This window comes from Chroicocephalus ridibundus, chromosome 1, assembly GCF_963924245.1.
Source record: "Chroicocephalus ridibundus chromosome 1, bChrRid1.1, whole genome shotgun sequence".
Lineage (NCBI taxonomy): Eukaryota > Metazoa > Chordata > Aves > Charadriiformes > Laridae > Chroicocephalus > Chroicocephalus ridibundus.
Genome location: NC_086284.1, coordinates 106367716 through 106373913, shown reverse-complemented (window position 1 = coordinate 106373913; position 6198 = coordinate 106367716).

Sequence of the window (6198 nt, the reverse complement as noted above, 5' to 3'; positions counted from 1 at the left end):
GACCAAGGGAAATGCCAGTACATGCAGCTGGGAAAGGGGAACTAAAGATGCTAGAGAGGCTGCTTTGCAAAACCCCAGAGCACCGGTGGCACCAAGATGATGTCACTAGCTTACTTTAAACTAGCTGATGTTGCCAGTATCTTCGTCATCTTCTTCAAGTCTTCATGTGACCCTCTCAGTACTAGAAAGTGAAGCTTCCATACTGCTGTAAGCAACCCAGAGACTGTTTCAAGTGCTCACAAACCAGTCAGATCCCCAGTAAATATTCTGTATGTGTCATCCAAGAACTTTCATCCAGAAACTCTCAAAAGCCCATCTCCCAGATGGAGAGTACAGCTGTGAAGCCCCCTCCTACCCTCCCAGCACCTGGGGTCTCTTCATCATGACAGTGTCAGTCTCTGCCTCCTCCTCCTCCTCCTCCTCTGCGCTACACCCCCAAAGGTAAGAGCTCTCGCATTCATTCCTTGCAGTTAAAGCTGTCATGCAGCACTGGGAACATCTGTGGCACAGACTTAAATAATATCAATCTACTGATTTTTAAAGTCAGACCAACAGGAATCTAATTTAAAACCTGGAATAAAGTTGTAAGTATATGACTTAGCCTCATCAAAGCCAGTGTCCTTATGTGGGTAATATCCATTACTTGAGACTGAGTTTTGGAAACGGGCTTATACAAATTTTTATCCCTATGCAAATGGAAGCATTAGGTCTGAATTGCCTGGCTTTTGCTAGCTTATATCAGATTCAAAATTATTTTATGCAGGATTTTTACATTTATATTCTTTAATGCCTCCGACCTTCTTGTCTGCCAGGCAGCTGTTTAGTGTCCCTTTGGATCCCCTCCAGCTGGAGCTGAATTTAGATGTCACTCTGGGGGCTCTCCTTTCTGACATCAACTATTATTCCTTTAAAAGTGCAAATAAATAAAACTATAAATTAAAAGGATCAAGGGGAAACATGTGCAGAGGTATTTTTTAATTTTTTTTTTTTAATATTCATCAAAGGCAGCTGAGTCCCTCTAGTGCTTCCGTGTTGTGCTCTGCTCTTGTTCCAGCAGAAGGATAATGAGACACGGAAAACATCAGTCTTCATTATTTTAGCATATCCCTAAATGTGTGTATTGGTTCACTGGGAGAGAAAAAGGAGATGGACATTACATTGCATTCAATTCACTTTAAATCTGCCCAAGCCTGATTGTGAAATCTAATTTCCAACATATGTTTCAAAAGTTTCCACAATTAACAATTCCACAAAAGTCCTTTCCTTTCCTTTCCTTTCCTTTCCTTTCCTTTCCTTTCCTTTCCTTTCCTTTCCTTTCCTTTCCTTTCCTTTCCTTTCCTTTCCTTTCCTTTCCTTTCCTTTCCTTTCCTTTCCTTTCCTTTCCTTTCCTTTCCTTTCCTTTCCTTTCCTTTCCTTTCCTTTCCTTTCCTTTCCTTCCCTTCCCTTCCCTTCCCTTCCCTTCCCTTCCCTTCCCTTCCCTTCCCTTCCCTTCCCTTCCCTTCCCTTCCCTTCCCTTCCCTTCCCTTCCCTTCCCTTCCCTTCCCTTCCCTTCCCTTCCCTTCCCTTCCCTTCCCTTCCCTTCCCTTCCCTTCCCTTCCCTTCCTTTCCCTTCCCTCTGCCAGAAATTGCAGAATCACCCACTTTTTTGTGCTTAGCTGTGCCGTCAGTGTATGTCTTTGAGAATCCCTTTTTCTTGATATGGCAGCATCCATATTTTTTTTGCCAGTCTGGCTGTCAGAAAATTGAAGTAAACAGAATAAGAAAACCAGAAGTGAATTGTTTTAAAGCTTCATAGTTTTTGTTTGCATTTGTTTTCAATTAGAATAAAAAATTAGAAAAGATTCCCCATTAACACGTGTTGATTGACAGAGAAATTTTTAACGCAAATAATTGAATTCCAGTTGTTTTCTTATCCCTAATTTCATCTCCAGTTTTGTATGTGAAAAACTTACAAAGTGGCAGCATATTGTCTTAGTTATACTGAAAAATATATTGGTGCACAATTAAAATGGCCACTGCTTTCAGCTTGCCTGATTATAACCATATAACTTCCCTCTTTCCTTAGCTCCAATTGTTCCCACTATATTGGAACAACCAGCTCCTTTTTGTGCTTGTAGGAAAATATATTATAGTTGAGTGCAAATAATATTGGAGAAAATATTAATTTTCAAATGGAATATCTGGGAAGAATCACGAGCTGGTAGAAACTCAAATTATTTTTGTAGCATTCTTGCACAAATGTACAGTATATTTAGGATGGCAGATTTTGCATTGATTCAACATAGATTTGGGGTGCTTAAATTTAAATATCATTAGCTTATGGTCGTAGGCTGCAATGTGACAAAGGACTATCCTTTATCCCATTGAAGCTATCAAGCCCATGTAGCCAGCTTGCAGGCCAGGGTGCTGTATGAAACTGTGCTTCTGTTGCCCGACATTCAATGTCTTTTGCACAAGACCCTCTTACACTGTTGGGTACTATAAAATAGATCCCCGAGTCCAAACAATGCTGCTCTCGTCTCCAGCAACAACCAGTCTGCCCCAGGCTTTGGGAGCACAAGCCTTTATTAAAACACCATGTCCATAGCACCACTTGTGAACATAACAACCGTGTTTTGACTTCCTTTCTGTCGACACAGGTTGTTTTGCGATTTGAGGGGGAATACCAGGCATGAATGCACGTTTGTAGTGGCTGTTTTACTAGGAAAGCATCGTTGGTGCTGCCATGGGAGAGCTATCAAGCGGTTGCTGCTAGGAGAGGTGGCAATCTCCTCCCGCTCTGTTCTTTTTCTGCCTCCTCATGTTATAACAGCGCACTCTGTTTATGCAAAATGGGGCAAAATGCAAATGTTTGTGCAAAATGAGGGCTATCGCTGAATGCTCACTTACAGTCCTGTTGTAGCCTAGACATGTCCTAGGGATTTGCTTCTGTTTTCAGGGGCTGTGGGGACGAGGGATCAGTTTGCTATATTTGGGTGACCTTTGCTAAGGAAAACTTTTCACCTAGTTATACCCTCTTTGCCTGGAGGACTAAGGAGCCGTGACCATATCACACAGGATCTGATCTCTGCTCCAAATGGTGGTTGGTAGGCATGTTTGCAATTGCATGGGATGAAAAGCTTTCCCAGGTGTATGAGGCCCAGAATAACGCCGGGCTGTTGAAGCAAAGCTGTGAGAGCAATTTCATAGCCAGTTGATGAGCAGAAGCCAGACATGACGGTGGGAGTGTTCACTGAGGAGTCTGAGCTGTTCTTCTGAAGCTGCCTTTCTGAATTTCTGTAGGAGCATTTTTTTCTCCATTCCCTAATCTAGCTATTGGGTTAAGAGATTTTGTGTAAAATTTTCCCCCCACCTAGACCGTATCACCTCTTTGTCCCGCAACATGCAACAAATCACATTACTTTTCATCTGCTTACCCACTTGCGATGTGGCGATGATGAAAGCAAAGGTCTCGCTTGTTTTTCTGTACAAGGTGTGCTAGACTTTTACTGAAACATAGACAGTGCTTGGAGATGTGGATTTGAAATGAAAGCTACCGGGAAGCTACAAATGAAGGAATCCAGTTGCCACATCACAAGCTACGTGGAGCTGCATTTCAGAAAGTGAAATGCCAGATTTGCTAGTACCTGGCAAATCAGAGTGTTGTTCGTATACGTAACTCTGGGGCCTTTATGCTCTAAGTCAGTGTGCTGACATTAAATTACAGCTCCGAATATACTCAGGCAACTGATGGCTCTGAAATGCAGGTGGCAGCTGCTAAAGTATATAGCAGCTCTAGACAATTTCAGGATTTTTCCATACCAGATATATAGAATTATTTCTTTACTCTGAAAGCTCACATGGAACAACTTCTATAGTAGCAACCAACCTTTCTCTGCTCTGAAACCACATGTATTGCAGTCAGTGGCAAAATAGCTATTTGGGCAACAGCAGCATCTGTTGATTTTACAACAACAATTGGACTAAAGAAAAGGGAACACGGCAGCTTAAGAATTCTATCACATACTGGTGTTATTTCCCCAGTTTTCTGTTAATAAGATTTCAAGCAGTAAATTATATTATTTATGATTTTAACAGTGCCACAGGAGAACAACTACTTCAAATTTTCTAGTAGCACCATTTACAGTGCTTACCTAGCATAGATACCATGATTTTACATCTAATCAACCTGGAAGGTAGTTCTCCAGTATAACTGTTTTCCTCTTCAAACTCCCAGTTATTTTCTAACTTAGACGGTGAAGTTTGATGATCAGGTTCTGGAGAACTAGCCCTCAGACTGGACTTCTGTCCCAATGCCAAGCTCTTTCAGGCCATTGAAAGGCTGGAAAGAGTTTTTCCTCAGTGTCATGATGCCTGAAACAGCAAAGAACTACTCACTACATTGCTTTCATTTGCCGCACTCTGCCAATAGAGAGGCTTTAGCCTTACCGTGTACTGGAAGATCACTCAGCCTTGAAAGCAATGAACCCAAGAGTGATTAAGGAAGCTGCATTTCATTCATGTAGACACCTGCCTCTCCCCACACATCTGAAAAGACTTGAAGATACAGATTTCATCTACCAAGCCCATGCTACTCAACTAAACCCGTTTATCTTATGACACCAAAATGTTAAAAAAACCCCAGGCTATAATCTGGCTTCTCTGAACCTGGGAGGAAGCCATACAAATTTGGCTCCAAACTGAAGTGAGGTTGTCCTCAGCTGAAATGCTGGGCACTGGAAACCTCCTACCCAACCTGTCAAGCTGGACAGCTGAGACAACCTGGTTGAAAACAACTATCTTCATCTAAGGTTTGAAGCCCATTTGGGTGTCAGTGGAACCAGTGGCCCTGGAAGAAGGAAGGGACATCTGGGCTAGCAGAAAGCACCAGCTCCTACAGTCGCCCCAAGGCAAGCTTCAGTGCCACTTCTGCTCCCAAGAGCGTGCCTTATGAGTCAGCAACAGTGTGTTGTGATTCCTGCTCACAGTAATGAACCTGCACACAAAAAGCACTTAATTATCCGGTCCTCTGTAATAAAAGCTATAAATCGCCAGTCTCCTACTGCAAGGGATGCGTTTAATTGTGATCTTGATTGCTGCACAGCTAAACTATGCTCCACTGTTCTTACCTTTCTTTTTTTTTCCCTTTGCTGGGTCACCCAGAGCGGCAGACTTTCTTGTAACTAAAGGGTGCTTTGGAAGGGAGCGGTTCTTTGATTGCATAGCTTAATTAATACGCTATTTGGAGCAAGTTCTCTATAACCCAGCTGTATTAAAAACAGGATATAATTTCATGAACCGTATTGCTGTATAATAGAGGCAACTGCTGAGAATTCATGATCTAGTCAAAGAAAAATACGCAGTCAGTAAACTGTGCCTTGGAAATGCAGACTTGGTCAGCTGCGCTACAAATAAGGGTAGCCAGTTCACCTTCTGCAGCTATGTTTACGCTCTCAAGAAATGAACGCCACCGTAGCAAATAGGCTGCCGTTATAGCATGACTTTTTATTAGTTCATCACTCATTTTATTATGCAGTTGTTCACAGAAGTGTAAAAAAAAATAGTTGTTGCTACTGTAAAATACTGAATGTTTTTGATCTCCCTCACCCCCTCCGAGTTCTCACTTAGGTCTAGTTAGGCGCGGGGATGACTGACCTAGTCTGGGTAACACGGGCTGAAGCATTTTGGAAATGCAGAACACTTCAGCGCCTTTTTGTTAAAAAAAGAAAGAGGGAATTTGCCGCATTTGCTTGGATCCAAATTCCCTTCAGCACAAAAGGCGGTGCTTGTGAAACACCATTTTTCTCTCCCAAGAGCCTCCTTAAGCCCTACTGCAAGAAGTCAGAGCATGTCAGCACCTTGGGCTTGCTTCGGTTGATACCGGTAGGTCTGGGAGAAGCTGTTTCCTCCGCAGGGCTTTCTTAGCCTTGCCTTGAATGTTTCTTCCAGGTTGATGAGAGCAAATCCAGGCAGTCCCCATCACCCAGTAGGCACGGGACCTCACCGATCCCATAGATATGGGGGGATCTTGCAGTTTCAGGACTGTAGCTCCTTGGGCTCTCAAACGGAGAGTGTTTCAGGCAACGCCAACCAAAAGCTACACGTTAGGATATGAGGTCTACAAGCAGTAAGAACAGCAGCAGAAAATGCAAATAATTTTTTTTTTTCTCTTGAAAATGTATATATTCCTAATTTTAACCTGCTGTAGTAAAACATACC